We start from the raw sequence: 20,400 nt of genomic DNA on the forward strand, positions 1-20,400 counted from the left end.
AAGCTCTGCCTCTTCTCTCTCAGCTCTGTCGTGGAGTTGACGAAATGTTTCCACGGTGTTGAAAGCGTGTTAAAGATTGAATGGATGGCTGCAGCAGTGATAACAGCAGACGGTCGCACAATAACCATAAAGCAACAAGGGTTGAGCTCCTATTGGAAAGAGTATGTGTGACGGCTGTAGGAAGCACTGACGCCGAAATAGAAAGCTAATGTTCCATTCAACCCATTATTTGACGGTCACGCTCGTCCCTGACTGTTAAAGTTTACTTCTCAACCGACGGGATTGGAGGCTTTTCATATGTGCCTCAAGAGAGATAAATACGACGTGGCTCTTGACTTCTTTGTAACGAGAGCAGGGAATGTGTGAGTGACACGCCTCGAGGCGCAGAGAGGAGCAAATCAGAACAAGCGGTGAGTTCCACAGAGGGAGCGAGGGAACAGGGTTCAAGGCCGGCAGAGGTTATGATGTTCCTGTGATAACATCAAGCCGGAGACGTGCCCAGACTCCCAAGAGAGAGCTCGGAGGTGGAGAGAACGTGTCTGAGCAGCTTCCCTGTGTTCGTCCGAGAGGAGGTACCTGACCAAATAGACCCTCATTGCACCAGGCATGTGAGGATTTCATTTAGGAATCCTAGTGAGAATAATGAAGTGTAGAATTGTATATGTCTTGTGAGGAGCGCAGCCTAGAATCTAAATGGACTCCCTCTATGGTTTGTTTTGCACCACGGCTCTAGAGAGATGTAACACTAAAGAGGCACACGGTTTCTTTTTGTCTTTTTTTATTAGTGTTTGAAAATCGCCGGAGGAATGATCAAACCTTTATGTAACATGTGTTTCTAAATCATGTGATTTTAGAGTCAGTATATTGAAACCAAACAGAATATTAGATACAGTATCACTGCACTAGGATACAGACAGATAACAAGTCAATGAATTAAATGACCACACAGCACCTTTTTATTTTACAATATTTTAAAAAGAACTGATCCGTCGGTGAGATCCTAAACCTACATATCAGTTGACGAGGTCCATGTTAGTGTCTGATACAGTGTGTGTTTGTCATTTTCAAGTAGAGTTGCTCCCAAACTGATACCAGGATCAGAAATACCTCTGATACAGCTTACGTACTGGATCTGGTATCGACGTCTAGTATCTGAGACGCTGTACCAATCCAACATCACGCTATCCTATTTATCAGCTCTTTAACGCCACGCAGGAACAACACAACATATCCTCATACCAAAGGTTACACACAGTTTTTGTGCGTTTTAAGGAAACAACTCATGTTTAGGCATCCACCCCGTCCCCCGTCCTACCCAGTGTGTGCTTTTGCGGTCTTCATATATCCTCGTTCACGATTACGCGGATAACATATGAAAACACTTTGTGGGATATCTATGAATTATAGTGCATTCTTTTTTGTTGCTATACCTACGAATGCTGGATAAGACCAGCCTGAACTAAAACAAACTGTGACTTCCATCATCAGCTCAGGAAAAAAATAATCACCACGTCCCAAATCGATGATGGAGTGATGGAGTGAGCATAGACTGTATGTAAGAAGTGGACGTAGTCATTGTGACGTCATCCATTGGTTTGTGGACTGCCGTCTTCAAGCCTCTCGTCCGGCGATTTCGCCGTCGCCATCTTGGATTAGAGCCGTCGCCATGTGGTATTTTTTCGCAACTGATGAATGGAAGTTATCATATATGGAATGTAGAGGAGTGACGTATACGACTCTGGTAGCGGCAGCGACCTGTCAATCACAGTTAGCCCACCCTAAAGCATCCCTGCTTTATGGTCCATTTGACTCTAAATGGACCATCATTTACTAAATGAACATCATGCTGTATTGAAGAAGACTTGAAACTAGAGATTGAGACAATAAACTCATGTTTACAATGTTTACTGAGGTAATAAATCAAGAGAGAAGTAGAGTCATTTTCTCATAGACTTCTATACAACCAGAGGAGTCGCCCCCTGGTGGACATTAGAGAGAATGCAGGTTTTAAGACACTTCAGCATCGGCTTCAATCAGCAGAACTAGAGGTTGCTGCCAGGTTTTGCTGTTGGTTTGTTTTGTTGCCTCAATGAGTCAAAGGCAGCGTACACACACTGGATGCATAGGATTTCAGTTGCTTGGAGCGGGAGGAGACAAATGGAGGGATGGACACGGACAGTTAGGTAAGGTGCACAGAAAAACAATAAGCCCTGAGACAATGGTGGCACACATGGAGCAGACAGGCAGTGATGAATGACCTGGTGACAGTCCAATGAGTCTGGAACAGACAGCCACACTGTAACCAGCCAGTTGGCTCAGTCTGGACTCAATTTAAACCAGCAGTCCCAGTGAAGTTTGGTCTGCACCAGAGAATATAGGTCAGAGGAAGAGGGACACATTCTGGTGGAGTTATTGGGAACGCTACTGGAAAGTGAGTTTATTTTATCTTCCAGTGGGACAGGACGGCAACACGGACAGGACGTTTGAAGGCCAACATCTTACTTTCACACTCATGAAAGCAGCAACAACTATATCTGGTTGTAATAAAACGCGATGGATGTTCAACAAAGATCCGATTCAAACGAAAAAGAAAGTGTGTTATAATATTACGAGTCTATATTACAACAAAGCATTTCGTTAAGAAGACAACACATACTCTTACAATGATAAATCTCATTATCACTTGTTACAAAGAGAAATAAACACTTGTTATATTGCATTATTATGGATATTCTTCATCACAAAAACAACCATTATAATAAACATTACACAAATCAAAGTGACTCATCATTAGGAGAACGAAATACCTCTGAATCATTATAACAAGGTATGTTGTTAAAAGGACAAAAGTATCCTCTTATCTCAACAAAGTATCTTATTAGAGAGAAAGAGAAGAAAATCCATATAAAGGGAAAACAATTACAATACAAGGATAAAAGGATATTACAACAAAGCATCTCATTATAGCAGTACAAGTAAATAGTTCTAATATATATTATATTTAGTAATATATATTGCAACAAACTGTATCTCAGTATCTGTTATAAAGATAATACAGACTTCATGTCCCCTCAAGGACATGAAGTCTGTCAAAAGTCACTGAAGTCATATTGAGCTGAGTGGAGTGGCTGCTTCAGTAATGCTACACAGCTCACCCAGCAATATTCAAGATGCTGCATTAAGAGTCAAGAGGAAGTTTGTGCCTTCAGCATAATCTTCTGTGACTTTTCGTCTCTGCTGCAGAGGAAACAGGTGACTCGTATCTGAAGAGTGCTCAACCAAAGTGTGACTCCTTCACTTCAAGTGGTTTAAACAGACACGAGGGAGGAGGAGGACAGATGGAAGGAGAACAGTTTCAGCACTGTGTGTGTGTGTGTGTGTGTGTGTGTGTGTGTGTGTGTGTGTGTGTGTGTGTGCGCGTGCGTGTGCGCGTGCGCGTGCGCGTGCGCGTGTGCGTGTGTGTGTGGTGGAATGCCAGCTGACGTAAGGCCCGACATGCCTGTACCGGCTGAAGCCCCCAGAGCAGACAGACGACATGTGATGTGCTGCTGGTTCCAGTGATAATGACTAACACACTAAAACAATGAGAAAGATGAGCTGTAACATTTCACGGGTCAAGAAAAAACGTACATTTATTCATTTTGTATAATTCCACGACAAGCAAGCAAATTGTTGTTATCACATGAACTTAGTCTGTACATGTTTCAGTGGCAGATGAAGGCCGAGACATGTGGCTGAGATGCCTTGTTCATGTGTGAGGCAACATCAGACTTTACAACTAAATACTTTGATGTAGATTTATTGAATTTGTATTTATTATCAGAAGAGTTACAATTCAAGTATAAACTTTTTTAATGCAGCAACAAATTGGTCAAATCTAATCCATGAATTAAAATTCCAGTATATAATATATACAGCACATACATAGAACTGAATTCAATAGATTGGGCCCACTGTCACACCCAACTGTTTGAGTCAGTAGCGGTATCGGGTCGTCCCTAATCGCAGCGCCGCTGCATGAAAGCACACACTTCAACACCATGCTGGCTGAACCGGAGGAGCGCCTGCACTCCACAGTAGTGCACGCTGTAGTTTTGTGGGCTGTCATGTTTTAAAATCTGCGTCAAGTTAATAATAGAATTCGGTGATTATTGACAGTTTAAAATCGGCGGGTTTGTGCAAAATGTACCGTGTTGCGCAAGTGTCCATTCTCTCTCTCACCGATCAGCGCTCTGCAGGGTTTTCACCTTCTGGAGTCGGCTCAGCTCGCTTGGAACCTCGACCGAGGTGGTACCAAAAGAGTACCAGCTACCATCCAGAACGTTTGACAATGGAAAACCAAAAAAGAGCAAGTGTAGTTGAGTAGAGCCGTGCGGTACCGTGCTGTGAAACAGCATAGTGAAATGAATATGGGTCCTTTAGTACTTCTCTAGTCAGTGCTCCATCCAAAGGGAACAACTCTGCTGTGAACTGTGCTACAAAATATCAGTAATATGATATGAGAATTAATGTTCGACATAACTCATTTAGGGTTTGATTCCAGTAAAACGTTTTTGGGGGAAGTTATACAATCATATGGATGAAACATCTAATTTCATCTGCATCTCTTAATCTAGACTAATAATCTATAATAATACTGCACATACATCACTAACAATCACTTCATTATTGTCAGGAATAACAACACAGTGAACTGGTTACTGGTTAGAGACATTTTCTACGTACAATAAATCAGAGATTGGACATTTGACAATTTAAGGATGTAGTGTTGTCAACAGTATTGCTTTTTCAAAACATTTTGATTATTTGAAATGGTTTCAATAATCATTTTCCTCTGTATTGATACACCAATACCAGCTGCACTTTCTCTCTCAGCCAGTTAACACACAGTGCTCACGTAGCTCCGCCTACTACCACTCATTAGCAGCACTTGCGCCTCATTTGTTTCTGGTTGAATATGATCATTTTGCGGGATCGTCGCTGTCATGTGTCAACCTTCAGTGTGTCATTAATTACCCGCGTTGCAGCACGACCGACTCTAGGTCGCCTGGGAAAGGGCCGGAGGAGCACCCACCACTCCTCTCCTACTAAACACTGTGGGAAACAATGGCCTTGTTATATTTTCAAAAATCTAAAATGTTACGCTCTCAATGTTTTTTCCCTGGTATGGAAAATCCATGTTTTTCAAGGTTTTGTATCGAAGTCATTAATTCCAGCATTGTGCCAACAAGGAGGTCATTGTTTCAACTGCACATTGTGGATCAAACCCTGAGATCTGTTCTCCTATCAGTTATTATTTCATGTCCCTCATCCAGTAGGACATCATCTCATTATAGCAGAACTAATTCTTGAACAGACAAAATGCATCGCAGCAACGAAAGAAATTGAGCTGGCACAGTTTCCTCTTATTAAATCAAGAAGAGCGTCTTCACCTTAGTGTCACTTCTGCTAATGTTACAGGAAACATTCAAAGTTTACACAGCCGCGTGCGTTTGCACAAGCAAGGAAGAAACAGTCAGCAAACATGAACATTATTAAAGAAAGTGCCAGCAGGGTAATCATCATGTATTACATATTTAAAGCATCAAAACAATTGGCCATATCATTCAATTAGCTTGCACTGGCTGGTGGTGCTCTGCAGCTTTATCTTCCCGCCTCGGTATATCTCACACACTCGGCTCAGGATGTTGGCGTTGCACTTAAAGAGCACATTTCATTTTAATTGCACATTTTCTGTTGAGGGTTCCTGGATGAAGTGTAACCTATTTCTATGTTAATGAAAGCCTTGATTACTCTGCCACCCCGGCATGATATGTGATGGAATGGGCAGTGCATGCCATCCATTGTACATAATGATGAGGCAGACCCTTGCAGACGAGTCAAGTTGAGCTAAATGTGTTGCCGTACTCCAGGCGGAGGACCAGACAAGGTGTTAATGAGGGACCAGAGTCCTCTGAGAGTCCAACTTCACAAAGAGCAGTTTAGAGGGAAAGGCGCTCTCCTGGCTACAGCTTTTATAATCCCGGTTCCTTCATCGATCCCCCCCACGTTTTGTTTTTTTTAACTTGACTGCAGCCCCACAGTGTCTCCACTTTAATAATGATTCAAATCAATAATGAGCTTTGTTCTGTTAATCTGCTCTAATCCGGCTCGGGATGTCAGTTTAGACGATGACTGGCAGCTCCCCTTTTTGCATCGCAAAATCCCGATCCTCCGATTCAGAGCAGATTCAGGATGAAGGGATGAGGGGAGAGAGAAGGAGGAGGAGGAGGAGGAGGAGGGGGGGATTGACATATGAGTCAGTACCAGGAAATGAATTGTCCTTCAGAGGCTGTATGGAGTGTGGGAAACACGGGGATTCTGCAGAGGGTTAGAGGAGCTCACAGGAAACAGAATAAACCTCCGTTGAAAGTTAGTCCTGGAGGTCAAGGAGGAGAAGGAGATATAAGAACAGAGTGAGGCAGAGAGCAGGTGGCGGTGTGGGCCTTGGCCTGCCAAAAACTTGTATACCCTGCAGACTCCATCGTGCTTCCTGTCTGGCATGTGCTGAGGAAGTCCTGTTAAGAGCAGCTGTGGAGCCCCGAAACATTATATATTTACTCCACATTTCCACATGGTTGTGTATCTGCAGAAACACACACTTGACATGTGATGCGTGTTCGCCGGCGTCCCGTTCACCACTGTGTTTGTATCCCTAAAGACAGCGTAGCCTCATCTGTCAAAGTGTGACCTTCTGAAGCTGGAGTGTCTGAGACAGACCAGGACCCAGGACCAGGACCCAGGCTCAGGCCTGCTGGGCTTTGTTGCTGTCTCTCATTTCACTTCACGCCTGAACCCCGGGATGACTGATGGCCGGCACAAATCACACTTCACACACCTTTTCCACGTCCTCAGACAGCAAAGTCATGCCCCGCTGTACGACTATACACACATTTAAAAGGTGCTTAAAACCATTCAAATGCCTTAAAGTATTTTTTTCATCTTCATTCAAAGCCTTTTGAGCTTTTTATCACAAGTCAGAATGAAGCTGTTTCCAGCATTAGAAAAAATAAATTGTATTTGTTCTATTCACTTTAACATGCCAGAACCCAACCAGCATTGTGGGTTAATTGTTGCCAGTAGAAAAAAAGATCTTGAATTTTATTCAAACTGAGACCGAACAGCTGAGTAAGTCATTTGATGTCTCTTTTGTTTTGAATTTCATTTGTCACAATGTCTGCATGGCATTTCCCAGATCCAATTTCTCTACAAGCCTGTCTTCTTCCATTTGAAAAACATGTAAAGAGTTTAGCTGAAAGCCAGCTGGCCTTCTTTTGAACTCCCCAAATGGATTGGCCTCTCTCGTGTCAAAGGGAAGATTCACCACCTTTAATAAGAATATTCAGTCGGTGCTGATGGTAAACGTAGTCGATTGAAGCAACGGAGCGGTTCATTTCTGCTGTGAACGCCGTTCCAACACTCTCAGGAAGCATACCATGTATGTGTCCTTTCATTGTTTAAAAGAACAATGCTTTTCATGTTGCCTATTTGTATGTTTGGTACCGCCCACTGTTGCATGGTGGAATTAGCAAGCGAACCAATAGACAAGTACAATTGAGCAACTTGATGCATCATCAACACACAGCGTAGGAAAGCACATTGCTATGAAATTCTTTTTTTGCATCATTTTCTGTAACTAATGTAGCATCAAAGGCATGATGGAATTAGCTAACTGGCTAACTGGCCAACCGCTAAATGATAACTTTAGCACATCACACAAATTGATCACACCAATTGTCCAACACATGACTTTTCTTTTCAAAGCCTGGCCTTTGTGATCACAGTTCCAGTTGGAAAATTTAAACAACATATCATCATCAAATTGGTTCAAATCAGCAAACAGACCTTTAGGTGTGAACCCGACCTGAGCCGGATGAAGGCCATGAGACAATGTCGAAAGCTCAGCAAGAGCTGGACCTTTGAGCTGAGATTATTTTCTCACACATAGTTTTGTGATGCTTAGGCTACACCAGTGGTGAGCCGTCGTTTCCTCGGTGTCGTTGTTTCTGTTCTCACTCGTAGCTCTGCTGGTGTCTGAAGTCTCTGTCCTTCTGGAGAGCAATCAATGTTTTGTTCCTTTACATTTTATCTGCAGACTTCACGATAGTTGTGCAGAACAAAATAAGCATTAATAAGAACAGGAAAGTCCTCTGTTGTGTGTGCATCACCTCCCTAAAGCCGCTAACCGTGACTTCAGACGTCCTAACCCCGTAGGGCTAACTCTGTAGCGCTGATAACACCGCGGGACACGCTGCTGGACACAGCGCTCACTAATCGCTCCAATAACAGCTGCTTCCTCTGTAATAATGCAGACTTTCATTGGACAACAGCTGCTAGTAAAGACAACACGGCCAGCAACACCTGTAATCAGTTGTCCATGTTGAATTAACCGGGTAGTCGATCGGTAATCAAGGCTGTTGTTGTTAGTGAGCTTCCGGGTAACAGTCACGTGATAGGAGTGTGACGAATCAGAGAAGGACACGTCGTGACTGCTAAGAACCAATCAAGTAGCGAACGCCGGAGTGGGCGTGATCGTTTCTAAACGTATCCATTTTCGACCGTCCACACGAAGACGCAACCCAGAGTTTTTTTCAAACGTATCCATCTTCGGGAGCGTTTCCAAACTCCTCCGTTTTCGGTGCTTGAACACGCCGGCGTAGTGTGGACGCTCAGTGCAAACGTAGCAACACATATGCGTTTTCAAATGGAAACGGAGTAGTGTGGACATGGTCTTAGTCTCAGAGAGCTCAATTTCTGCATTCAAAAAGGTTTGACATAACGTCATATGGTGCTGTCAAGATGTCCCACAATGCTCTGATATGTTTTGCGATAGGCTTGTCGAAACAACCACGTGTTGATTTGTTGTGACAAAAGCATTGGAATGTCAAGACAAACTGCCTTCTCGTGTCCCACTTAACCTTGACTCTATGTGGTCTGTGTGGTTCATCCAGTGTGTGCTACACCATTCAATTCCGTTCATCAGATGAAACCCTGCTAAGTGACAATGGTTGTTGCACTCGGCTCCACTCTCCACTCTCCACAGGCCACACAGGGAATGCTCAGAGCACAGCTTACACGTGATATTCCAAGCAAAACACGATGTCTTCTGAAAGCTGACATACTTGCATTCTTCCTGACTCATGATATAAATTCAATAGTTGTGGCGGATGCTATATGGCGGTAGACGCTTTTTTTAGGTCAATACTGCACCTTCAATTAAACGTGCGACAAGCCAGGAAGACCAACATATATTTGCCCGGATCAATCACCACTCCTTCTGTTTTATACAGAAGCGATTTAACCTTGATCCTGTGACAGGGGCTCAGGGAGCCGACGACACACTTCACAGGTGGCTGACGGGCCATGAACAGGCGTTGGGGCCAATTAGAGCCGGTGTGACAAACATGGAGGTTCCTAGTTGTCCCAGAATGTCTCCACGGCATGATGTGAGGTGGAGGTTAGCTGTGAGGTGTGCTCGTCAGGTCACCCCTGCTGCCTGCCTTGGTTAGCAGTAGAGCCAGATACATGTTTGACTAAGGGGTTTAAGGTCCCTCTGTGGATATCTGCAGTGTAGATTTTGTGACTGTGTTTACACTTTCACAAGTTCTTTATTTTATAGAGCAGTGGTTCCCAATCGTTTCTCCACAGGGCTCCTTACTTTCCTTACATCCCCCTAAAAACATTACAAATTGTCGAACAAATCCTCAGTTTGCATGAACTGATTCAACTTAGTAAAAAAGTATTTTATTTATTAAATCAACTTTCTTTAATAAATATAAACTGTCAGCTTCATCGACATGAATACAAATGAGTTTATCAAGCTAATTCAGAAACATACAATCTTTATTTAATGGGACCAAACTCATTTACTATGAAAGTGTTGGAGCCACAACAGTTTTGTTTTTGTTAATGTGGTTGAATAAATGTAATTTATGGTGCGTTTGTGCAGTTGCGTGCCTCACCTGGTGTGCAGCAGGCAGGAAAGAAAACGCCAACCAACATTTGGTTTCATAAAAACATGTTGTGATTTAGAAATGTCTGAACTTTCTTCAGCAGCTCGTCTCTATCTGTGTGTGTCTGCTGTCTGATGCTGAGCTAGTTCTGTAATGTGGGTGCATCAGAGCTGCTAACCTGAAACAGAAACAATGAGCTGAAAGAGGCCAGAAAGCTCAGTAGAGCTTAGATTAACTAGAGTTGGTGGTAATTCTCTGCGGCCTTGTCACTATGAGCAACACCTTTCACATTAAACACGGCCATTTGATCCATTGTTGATATAGAAATATTGATTAGTGCTATAATTTATACCATACATACCAAAGCACTGCATGAGTAAACATGTAGCTCTCCTCTCAGCCACGTGCTTGTTGTCTGAACTTGATTGAGTTAGGTTGTCTGCTGCAGTGTGTAATGGCGGCCCCTCATCGGGCCCCAGATGCTAGCTCTGTTTTTCCAGATGTCTCTTAGAGGGCCGGGGAGGGCCACATAATCACATTAACTGCAGCGCTGCCATTGATTTTTTTTTCCTTCCAGAAGCCATTAACTTAGCTTAACTCTATCTCAGGCCCAGGAACACTGTAATTACAATAAAAGTATTTAAATTGGTGGCACAGTCCACAACAAAAGAGCTAGCAGCGTACGGGAAACCTGGCTGCTGTAGCTTCTTTGTTGTCTTATCGCCACTGTTCCCGCTCCCAGCAGCACTCAGCGATGTGAAGAGTGCCCCCCCCCCCCCCGTGTTTGTGTCTTTGAGCCTCAGCACAAGATGCTCAATTCAGACATTCTCAAATGTTCAACCCCCCCCCCCCCCCCCTTCTGCTTTTTTTCGTTTGCTTCGGCCTCGCTCGGTGTTGAGACAGTTTTCTTTCGATGAGAATGTTTGCATACCGTTCCCTTCAGCCCCTATAGCAGAGCTCAAGTCCTGCTTGGCCTTAATGTAATGTAGGTCATGGTATGTATGGCCAGCGTGTCGGCGTAACCCATTATGCACGCTGTTGTGGGGATGGTGAGAGTTTCTGTTCAGGAGATGAGCGAAGAGTGTTTTCTACTGTTCACCTCCCTCCCCGTCATGTCTAATGTTTATCAGCCCCACTCAACTGCTGCTGTTGTGAACGCTCCCTGGATGTGTGTGTGTGTGTGTGTGGGGGGTGTACACGGTCAGCAGGAGGAGTTCTTTGCGGGCTAGATTTGGTCTGGGTATGTGTGAGTAATGATGGGTAAATAAAGGGAGGGGGTGATGATTAACAGCAGATGGTAATACTTAACGTCTGAGAGTGTGTGAGCAAGAGGAGGATGTCTTTTCCTGTCAGTAGGGCAACGGCTCTCTCTCTCCCTCTCTCTCACCCTCCCTCCCCTCCATGCTATCTGCTGATATCTCCCTGCCAGCTCTTGGCAGTAGTTCATTGTGGACATAACTAGCAGCTGGCCGGGCTCTCGGGCTCGTTGTGCTGTTTCTGCTGACCGATAAATACTTTCTACAGCGGAGCACAAAGACATTAAGGAAGCGCAATCAGACCCAAGCAGTGCTCCTCTACTGCAAACGAGCACATTATTGCTGATTGTCTGGGGAAAATTCCTAAAGTACATTGTTATGGTCTTGTGGTCACCTTGTGATGTACGACGTTGTTTACTGATCAGTTCTCAGGTGATATTGATATCATAGGCAATAGTGTTTAGGTTTTTATTGTCTGTTTATAGCAATACGATACAATAGAAGTTGTCTGAGTGGCTTTGTTTATTAAACAAACCCGACCGTGGGCAAGTGGTTTGAGTTTCTTTCTTAACTAAACCGCAACCGTAAGCTGCAGATATACCGCGTGCTTAACGGCGACACCCGGCTGCATCCTGAACAGAATTCTTTACATACTCGCCTGGAATCTACTGGAGGACTTCACTAGAGGGCACGCCAGAGAACTCAGGCCATATAAAGCCATGTAAACAAGAAATATATATGTATAAATATATTATATATTTTGTGGAAAATTGGTCTCAGTAGACCAGTGATCCATAAACTAGCTGAGCCAGCTCAGGCGTGGTGACTGGTGGAGAACGCCACGCCGGCTGTACCGTCCACACTGCCATGTGCCACGCACGGACGTAGCGGTCTCTTATTTTTGAAGGTTGCCACGTCGACTGCTTCATCGCTACTGATCCGCCTCCAGCTATTTTCACTGACTTCTGTCACTGTGCAATGACACAGGAGGCGGCTGTGGCTGAGAGATAGAGCGGGTCATCCTCCAATCCGAAGACCCTCCATCCTGCATTTCGAAGTGTCCTCGGACGAGACACACTGAACCCCCACATTGCTCCCAAAAGCTGTGCCGTTGTTATGTGACGTGCACAACCAGCGCTTCAAACAGACGCAAGATACGCAAAGCAGCCTTCACACGAACATGTAGTCAATAGATAAGTATAGAAAAAAACACTATGGTCCAGAAGAGGCAGGAGAATTGTCTTTGGTATCACCCAGGAGGGATAAATACCAAACATGTCCACAAGGTAAAAACATCACTTGAACAGACAAACAGCTCTCAACAGTCATTGCATTCATACCCATGTACGTCACGCTCATATTTAAACTGTATCTCTCTCAAACTCGGGGTGGGGGATGTGTTGTGTCATTGATGACTGACGGGTCTTTCCTGTGTACAGATGGGCTGTAGAGGCCTCTCATTAAATGAAGCACAGCTCTGACTCTAGAGGTGTCAGATCACAATGTTTGTAATGGCCACATAGGTTTTGGAAGGCACTGACAAACAATGTCCTCCTGACAATGGGGGTAAGATAAGAAAGCACAAGGCAGTATCAACGCTCTGTGTTTTGTCCTTGTTGACTTGTTGACAGAAACAGGCCCCACAAAGTAATACATCTGCTCATTACACCCTGAAAAACAGAACACGATGTACAGCTTCCTGTTCTACAAATTCAAGGGGAACAGATATAATAAGCCATCCAAGCGAAAAAAAGTATAGCAGAAGCCAGAAGGTTGTTTGACCAATAATACTTAAATATGAGACAAAGCAACAACATGCTGCAGACACCAGGGTCATACGTGAACACATGAAATACCACATTTATGACAAAAGAGCTGGAAAGCCAACCGACAAAGCCACAAATGAAAACTCATTCTGAGAAAAGTAAACGACCAAGAACAAGAATGATTATTGGAATGATGACCTGGACGATCCAACCAGCCTCTCAGAGAACAGAAGCATTAAAGCAAAGTCATCATTAAAGCAGTTCATGAGGAAAACAATGTGACTTTCAAACAGATAATAAAAACACAACGGCTTATTCAGAACAGAGTTATGTCATCTGAGCCCTATACTGAATTCAACATTTATATGAATGAGTTAACTCTGCAGTCTTCTGCATCACCTGGGCTCACTGTAGGGGACCAGGACAAACAGGACTTCTATATGCAGACTACCTGGTCATAGTGTCCCCGACAGCAAGTCTGTCCTTTTCGGAGAAAATGACTTTAGGATTCTCAAAAGACATTAACACAGGCCAACTGGTGGTATGGTCTTATTCCACCAAGTTAACAGCGCTTTATTCTGTTAATTAGCTGTGCTGTTCTTTAACATTTGGTCAGGGGATCAGTTTTAATCCTCTGGTTCACTCGACATAACCAGAGGTTGTCCCCTTCACCCCATATGTTTGGATAAAGATGGAAAGGGAGTCTATTTAATATTTAGATTTGCTTTAACAAACAGTACCTCCCATAGGCCCGAGAACTTTGCAGGCTTGACGTCATGGCTCAGAATGAATGCTGTAAAAGTTTCTAGACAGCAGAGATTATTGCTAAAATTCAAAGAGAGCGTTTGATAATTTCATGGTTATGGAACCAAGCTGAGATGACGCGCAAGTAAATATTCATAGTTGCTGTAGTTTTTGTATACTCTACTTAAAAAGTAATCTTCGCTCAATGTTGTCGAAAGCACAGAGGAGTTCTTGTTCTGGAGCTTTTGACCTTGTCATTTGATTACTTGATTAATTAATTTTGATCATTTTGTTAATAACTGATGTTTTATTGTCATACAGCCATAATCATAGGATACTGTATCCTGCCTTAAGTCCTTTGGAAATGGAACTTATTAATGGACAAAGAGCTATCTGAAGCTAATAGTTATGTCAGCAATGCCAGAATAATAATAATATATAAAGTCTGATGGGACGACTCAATGGCCTCCAAAATTAATTTTTGTGTTATAAAGAAATAAATATATTGAGAAAATATGGCTACTTCTAAACCCATTTCCAAAACTATTGCTTCACTGCTTCCTTCCCCACAATCCCTAAGGCCCAAACAAAAGGACACAGCAGGAGCAGACAAACTGTCCTCCTCTCCGACTGTAACGTGCAGCTCCAAAGCGCTCCACCAAATCCTGTCAGCCGCCATCATGTCTCAAACCTCTGCCGTCAATGAAAAGCACAGGATCACTTCTGAAATGGAGAAAGAAGAAAACACAACATCCTCAAGAGCTAGAGAAGCCGTGACTGCCCCCCCCCATCTACACATCTACACATCTACACCCCCACACACACACTGAAACATGCTTCAGCCAGTTTAACAAGGATCTGTTTGTGTGTCTGTTTCTAAAAGACAGGAAATAGGCCCATAACTACAAAATCAATGAAGACATGGAGTGACAACCAAAGACATGATTTTAGGACATTATTTCGTTGTGATGTTGGCCTTTGAAAATAAGGCCCTGACAGTTCCATTTACACTCGAATACATTTTGTGTGCTTTCTTTTTGTATGATCATTGATTGGCCTTGAGGAGAGCAACATCTTTCTGGAGCGATTAGCGGGTAATTGTCAGTTCACTATTGGGGATTTCAAAGCAATTTCAGGGTAAACTGCACACTGACTCACTTTGTGTTGTGTGGAAAGCACATTAAAAGATTTTGAAAGGATTTAATACAGTCCCCGGACCACAGTGTTAGCTGTGGTAAGGTATGCATCACAATAATCAGTAGTACCTCAATTTAGTCTGTTTGAACTGTTAAAGTCGAACACGTCTTCGCTTTATCTCCCAGAATGCTCTGCTCCTCGCCTTTTTCAAGGTGGTATCTGAGGATTCCAGTTTTGAATCATGCTACCAGCGTGGTTCCATGGACGGCAATGTCAGCCTGTCCGTCATATGTCGTCTAACCCAGTCAAATATCTCAAATCTATGTGATGGATTTGGGGCAACTTTTTTTTAAATTTACAATCATGGTGCCCAGAGGATGAATCCGAATGATTTTGGTGATCCCCTGACTTTTCCTCTAGCACCACCGTAAGGATGACCGTCTTAGATTGCCCTGACATTTGGAACAGACGTTCATGTTGCCTTCAGGATTAATTGTAGTAACTTTGGGGATCCTTTAACATCTTTAAGCCATCTTCAGGTAAAAATGTAATTTACTTAATACATACATTTATAACCAAATACCTGCAAAACAAATGACATTCCCATCAGCTTCAGCTGTACTTTCTATTTAGTGCTAATAAGGTTAGCATGTTAACATGCTAAAGATAACGAACATGGTTAACATATCTGCTAAACATCAGCATGATGCATTGACAATGAATGGCTGCCTCTAAACCCACAGAGCTGCTAGCATGACTGTTAGTCCTGTTTCTATACATCAAGTAGTCTTATGACTAATGGAGCCCAACTAATGCACTGGCATCGGCCAGTTTAAGCTGGTCACATATTAGAGCTGATACAAGAAGAAGATTCATGAGTCGATTGACATAAACGTATTCACAATCATTTTGACAATCAAATAACACGATAGCAAAAATGTTCGATTCACTGTTTTCAGCTTCTCAAAGGTGAATATTCGCTGGTTTCGTAGACTTCTGTTTTAAATATAAGCCTCTGGGATTGGGGCTGTTGGACAGACAACAAGCTGTTTGAATATATCAACAGGAAACACACACTGGTCTGCATGTTGCTATTTGTGCAAAGCCTTATTAATAACCCTTGAGCCTGGGGTTTACAGGGATTTTAATAGCGTAACAGCTAAAAGCTCACATTAAAACAAGTCTATAGTTGCTAGTTGTATTCATGAAATGTTGGGAACACATAACAGCACTAAAGACAATCATTTATTTTCCTAGTCTGGTCCTAATTAAATGTGTTTTCACATTGCTTAAACAAACTGGCAGCTTAAGGACACACGACACGAGGGTGTAAGTGGAGATTTTCCATTTGCACTTAAAATGTTCGATTATCTGAGGTCAACACAGCTTTGCATGCGTCTCAGCCTATCACAACTTGAGGACAGTTTGACACTAGAGGTTTCGTAAACTGTGTCAGGGTTTGTGGTTAACCTCATCCTTGCTGAGGCAGTGGCACACCTTAACCACACCGACACGCCCGCTGTGTTTCAGAGAAGTGAGGCATCGTTTCAAAGCACCGAAGCAGCGTCGACACTTCCTGCAACTCAGCATCAAGGCAGATTTAAAGACAACAGCAACTCAAGCACGTGGAGTCAGTTTGCGACTAGAAAAAGGAACAACGGCCTTCAGCTCTCAGTCCTCGCTTCCTTTATGACTTCTGCTCTGATTCTTTGTCTGAATCAGAAATCCAACCGAATGTCCTTTTTGTTCATGAGTTGAAATGACTGGGAGCTTGGGCTGGTAATGATCTGGTTGACATTTGTTGTAAATTGAAATTCATATGGACAGTAGGGCTGCAACAACGAATCGATAAAATCTATAAAAATCGATTATCAAAAGAGTTGGCAACGAATTTCATTATCGATTCGTTGTGTCGCGCGATTATTACACCACTCAATAAGTCGTGGAGATGTTTGAGTGTTCACAGCAGCTCGGAATAACGGAACAGGACTCCGGTTCTGTAGCTGACGCTGACCGGCGTATAAACGTTGCCATGACAACACCGGAAGTTGATTTACGCGATTTGTATTATTTTTTGTTTATTTCTACAATTATAATACATTACATGTATTGCCATTTTGGGTACCTTGTGTTAAACTCGTAACTGCTTCGCCGTTGTTTTACTTATGATAGACGAGCTTTTGTTTTTGTAACATGACCATTAAACCGGAAGTTAAGCGGAGCTCAGAAAGATGAGAAATGGCGGTGAAAACAGCGAATTTTTTCTTCCCATTCTGTTATTCTACTGCTGGTCTACCAGGCGAACACGGTAAAGTTTATTCAGTTAACTCATTAAAGTACTGTTATACTTGTAGGTGATGAGAGACAGAGTATTTTGGGTAACCCACTGAACCCCACTCCTGATATTAGTCCATTTCTTTTTTTAAATTATTACTTTAACAGCTCAGGGATGTTCAAGCAACCTGTTTGTGCACTTTCTGAAGATTTTTTGCACTGTCAGCTCTGTTTTTGAAAAAAGGGTTAGAAATTAATGCTTTTTTGTTTTTTTATCCGATTCATCGATTAATCGAACAAATAATCGACAGATTAATCGATTATTAAAATAATCGTTAGTTGCAGCCCTAATGGACAGTCAGTAGGTGTTTATTTCAGAAATTGGCAGATTAATTAATTAGTAATTATTAAAATACCAATAGTTCCATCTTATCACATGAGGGCTCTTCTTCTTCTTCTTGTCTTTGGCGGTTGAAAGTCCCTCTGGGCTCTGGGAACATGTGATGAGCTTTAGAGGTGTACGGGTTGGGCAATTTTGACATTCAACTTCAAAAGTCTTTTCAAAAGTCTGTGTCTGTATCACAGCATCATGTTCCGTTTAACATGATTATCTTATCTTTAATATCACGATCCAAATGCTATCCATGACGAGGGCTGACCCAAATAGTTTGAAGCTTCATTCATAATGTTGACATTTGTTATTAATAACCTCTCCTCCCTTCTCTCTGTCACTCACTCAAACACACACACAGCGAGTCCAAAAGTCAGAATTTATTAAAAAATGATAGATGTAATCATTTAAAAAATGTGCAATATGATTTAACTTACGAAATATTCTGCTTCAATTCATATGTGTTGAGTCTTTTACATTCAATCAAAGCTTTGAATGTAAAAAAAAAGAACATCCGATAGAGGCCTATCCAGAACGTTATCTACCCATATGGAGCGCAGAGCAACAGCTTTATTTGATAACATCTCAGTTCTGATAGTAAGTTAGTTAAAATGGCCAATCGTCGATCATCCCTTCCAACCACTATATATGATATATGATCCCCAATCTGCACAAACCTAGTGGATTTATTTTTTAATTTGGGCGAGGGCCAAGCTCCAGGTTTCCCTCTGCTTCCAGTCTTTATGCTAAGCTAGGCTAACCACCTGACTCCAAGTCTATACTGAACACACAGACTTAATAATCAAGACTTAATATCTGAAAAAAGAAAGAAAGTGTATTTACAAAAAAGCAGAACTGATCCCTTTAATTGTCTAAATGCTTAGCTTCCTTCAAAAGGTTATTTTATCACTGTCCACCTCTGTAATTATACTGTGTCAAATAAATTGACCAGATGGAATTAAGTTAAAATGGCCAGGACAAGTGATATAAAGTTCGGGTTTATTGTTGCGGCAGTTATCACAACATAAAATGAGCAGTTTGATGGAGGTGAGGCTTCTTTGGCAAACTACGTGATTCCATAATCCACTCGGAAGTTCTGCGCTTTCTTATTTATGATCTCTGTTGTATTTTTTATGTTATTTTATGCTTCCACAGAGCAGTTAACGCAGTGATGATAAGCCAAAGCAGAGAGACGGATCAAAGTCTAGTAATTGTCAAGATTCTCTTCAGATTACAGACTAAAGACACGTGTAGGGTGTGAATGTATTTCTCAGAACGTGTGAGAGCTGATTTTGTAATGTGGTCTTGCATGTTTTTTTGGGTTGGAGCTGTGTCAAATTAGGGATTTTACCCTTTCCTTATCGAGGTATTCAGGCACCCTTGGGTGTATATTTTTGCAGGCTGCATGTTCTCAGTTTCAGTCATACATGTATGAGGTGTATGCATCAGTGCATCTATACCAGATAACTGAGAAGTGAACAACATAAGTGTCCCTTGGATATGAACGCCTGCATGTGTCAGCTGGAGTGCCTGCTATGGGACAAGTAAGCCACATCTGTTTCATCTGTTGTTTCTGCAATCATCTAATGAGTTATAATTAGCCATTCAACACATCTAGTTCTGTACAAAGACCACTGCCCCGCCTGTTTCTCTTTTTCTTCATCTGTAGTTTCTCCACTCTCGCTCTGCAGCAGTTGACCTCATGATTAGTGCTGGAAAGTAATTATTTGTACAGTCGAAGAAATGAAACAAAAGCTCAGTTTTCTCCATCTCTATGCCAAGTGTTAAATCACGGGACTGCACTGTTTTCCAGTCCACTGTATAGCTGAGTTTGTCAGTTGTGTAGCCTGGACATTGAAGCAGATGCTCTTCTTTATCTGTGGCAGTCAGATGGGAGCATTCCCTCTACGCCCACCATACCTGAGCAATGAGCCACCCGACCCCCAGTTCAACCTCCTGAGAATAGACAGGCGGTCCATCTACTTCAACATCATTTTGTGGGGAAGCCGGTTCTTCAGTTGTTGAGCTGTTGTCATCATCCGCACTGTAAGTAGCCAATCTGGTTCAGAGCGATGGCACCGGCGCTGGGATTGGCTGATAAATCACCACACTCCTCCGATCTGTATTCCCCTTCACCCGGTCCTGTTGCACTTGTGCTGCTGCACATTCATGAACCAAAATAGTAGGTGTGCTTGAGAGGCCCGCACGGTTGGCACACTCAAGGCTTTGCAGAGGCTCTTTGCACTTGTCACTCCTCTATAGATATGACCCTTTACTGTGAGGACTGAGGAGCAGCTTTGTGTTCACTACTTGCTATTTCTTGTTCTTTTTATTCATCCAAGGTCTTTCAATATGTTGACATTTAAAAGCAAAATAATGTATTAAATGTCAGTTGTGTCATGGGTTAGGGTTTTTCATAGTATCCCTGACACACTGTGTGTGTATTGCTCTCATATTTCTATTTAAAGTGGTCTCTCTGAAGTCTGGGTAGTAGAAAACAACTTTGGTTTGACTTTTTCGACGGGTTTGTGCTCTCCTGCCTTGTAGGGCTGCACTTCATTTGATACCTTTTTTATAAACGTCATGTGAACAGAAGCATCCAGTTGCTAAGTAGAGTAAATTTCTCATAGACTTCTATACAATCTGACTTATTTTCGCAACCAGAGGAGTCGCCCCCTGCTGGTCAGTAGAGAGAATGAGTATAAGACACTTCCGCATCGGCTTCACTCGGCAGAACCAGAGGTTGTCATCTGATGCCAGATTTGGTGTCAATCAGAGTGTGGGACCATGTGCTCATATTTTTGTACATGCACATATTCTCTCCTGGTCAAAGAAACCTT

General features: G+C 42.6%; 1 protein-coding gene across 1 annotated transcript in view; it reads left to right on the forward strand.

The window, feature by feature from the left end:
• Nucleotides 1–20,400, forward strand: part of adam19a (ADAM metallopeptidase domain 19a) — a 178,166-nt gene that overhangs the window by 77,575 nt on the left and 80,191 nt on the right. The gene's annotated exons all lie outside the window — the stretch shown is intronic.

This window comes from Pholis gunnellus (assembly GCF_910591455.1).
Source record: "Pholis gunnellus genome assembly, chromosome: 23".
NCBI classification, from domain to species: Eukaryota; Metazoa; Chordata; class Actinopteri; order Perciformes; family Pholidae; genus Pholis; species Pholis gunnellus.